Here is a 2,758-nt window from a genome sequence, read left to right as displayed (position 1 = left end):
GCTCAGTACTAGGGCCGTTACTTTTCACGCTTTACATGTTACCCTTGAGAGATATCTTCAGGAAACACGGTGTTAGCTTTCACTGTTATGCTGATGATACTCAGCTCTATATTTCTTCGCAGGCCGGCGAAACATACCAATTTGAAAAACTAGCGGAATGCATAGTCGATATAAAAAACTGGATGAGTAATTTCTTACTGCTAAATTCTAAAAAAAACAGAGGTGGTGATTATCGGACCTAAAACCTCTGCATGTAATAACCTAGAACACTGCGTAAGTCTCAATGGCTGCTCTGTCAATTCTTTGTCATCAATTAGGAACCTGCTATTTGATAGCAATCTTTCCTTTGAAAGACACATTTCTAGCATTTGTAAAACTGCATTTTTCCATCTAAAAAATATATCCAAATTACGACCTATGCTCTCAATGTCAAATGCAGAAACGTTAATTCATGCTCGTCATCAGTTAGGAACCTAGGTGTGCTATTTGATAGCAACCTTTCCTTTGAAAGTCATGTTTCTAGCATTTGTAAAACCACATCTTTCATCTTAAAAATATATCTAAATTACAACCTATGCTCTCAATGTCAAATGCAGAAGCATCAATTCATTCGTTCATGACCTCAAAGTTAGATAATTGTAATGCTTTTATTGGGTGGTTGCTCTGCGCACTTGATAAACAAACTCCAGCTGGTCCAAAATGCAACAGCTAGAGTTCTTACTAGAATCAGGAAGTATGACCATATTAGCCTGGTTCTGTCAATGCTGCACTGGCTCCCTATTAAACATCGTATAGATTTTTAAATCTTACTTATTACTTAATAAGCCCTGAATGGTTTAGCACCTCAGTATTTGAATGAGCTCTTAACAGCTCCATATAATAAAGCACTGTAACGACTAGATACCTTGGCAGCAATACATAATCGTGAATAACCTTTAAAAATTTTGCATTATTATGATTTTTTCCTTTTTGTAATGCAGATCACTTCTGCAGATCAGGCTATCACTTCTAGTTGGACATGTGTGGACTCAAATGCCATAGCATGTAGCATGATCAATCATAAAATCAGTACTAACAGTTCGCAATTAAATCCGTATCCTACCTTTTCCTGTAACCCGAGAAAATCAATCCTTGGTGATGAACATCATCGAAGATGTTTAATCCACAAGCATTCTGAGCATTCCTTCTTGCTGGTGTTCACATCAATCCACAAGCCGTTCTTTTAGGTTAGTCTATTTTCATTCAAGTCGATATAAAATCAGTTATGTATAGCATTCTTTTACGTTACTGAGCATAGCAAATAAATTGGTTGCAAAACGGTATCCACTCACATGCTTAAATTTTAGTCTGCTTTTTACGGTCAAAAAAAAAAAATGTATAGAGTAACATTTCTATATGCAATAGCTTATATGAGATAGCCCATGATCACTAGATTTTATACAGGTGTTACTGTAACGATTTTGTAAATGGTGATCAGCAACCAAAATATTGATAATGTGGAAGTTACTGTAACCTGGCTTACACATAACACACTGACACATTTCTAATATTCAAATCCGTTGAAGGATTTTTAGGATGCATTAATTATGACAACCGGAACCGGGAACACTTCCCATAACACCCAATGTACTTTCTACATCGTTATAAGAATGGCATCTACGCTAATATTAGTCTGTTTCTTTCTTATTCTGAGGTCACCATAGCCACCAGATCCAGTCTGTATCCAGATCAGATGGTCACTGCAGGCACCCGGTTCCAGTACGTATCCAGCCCAGATGGTGGATCAGCACCTAGATAGTACCTCTACAGCCCTGAATGTCAGCCGAGATCAGGACGACAAGCCCCAGAGACAGATCCCCAGTGAAGACCTTCTCTCCTAGATGGCAACCGGGGACAAGACCACAGGAACCACTTGAGTCCTCTGCACAATGTGACTTTGCTGCAGCCTGGAATTGAACTGCTGGTTTCATCCTGGATTGAGCCTAGTTTCTCCCAAGGTTTTTTCTCCATTCTGCCACCGATGGAGTTTTGGTTCCTTGCCACTGTCGCCTTTGGATTGCTTAGTTGGGGACACTTGATTGATTGCACAGACACTATTGGAAGAGAGCTGAACTGGATGATGACATCACTGAATCATCAGTGAACTGACTTTAACTGAAAAATGACTCTGTTATTGTCTTACAGTATTGCATCATTGACAAACTATTTTCCTGTTTGACGCTGTAAAGCACAATCTGTATTGTTAAAAGCGCTATATAAATAAAGGTGACTTGACTTGACTTGACGACTTGAAGGTAATGGTGTGTTACATCTGTGTACCGATTTTCATACATGTACGTAAAACATAGCTTTTGGCGCACTCCGATGAAATTACAGGTGGCGCTATTGAGCCGTTTTGCCACAGCCACTTCTCAAACCAACATCAGATGTAAATATTCGCCAGTTCTGACACGTGTGCAAAGTTTCATGAGTTTTGGAGCATGTTTAGTCCCTCAAAAATGCGATTTACTTTGGAGGAGAAGAAGAAGAAGAAGAGCCAGTGCACTCACCACACACCAGCTACAGGTGGAGAGGAGAGAAAGTTATAGAGCCAATCAAGTGGATGAGGATTATTAGGAGGCCATGATTGACAAAAACCAAGGGGGCAATTTGGCCAGGACACCGGGGTTACACCCCTACTCTTTACGAGAAGTGCCACGGGATTTGGACCTATGATGTGGAATACCAACCTGCCTATATCGCCCCCTGGGTGATCCTT

Source organism: Sinocyclocheilus anshuiensis, unplaced genomic scaffold (genome assembly GCF_001515605.1).
Source record: "Sinocyclocheilus anshuiensis isolate Anshui unplaced genomic scaffold, SAMN03320099.WGS_v1.1 scaffold659, whole genome shotgun sequence".
NCBI classification, from domain to species: domain Eukaryota; kingdom Metazoa; phylum Chordata; class Actinopteri; order Cypriniformes; family Cyprinidae; genus Sinocyclocheilus; species Sinocyclocheilus anshuiensis.
Note: the sequence above shows the minus strand (reverse complement) of the source record.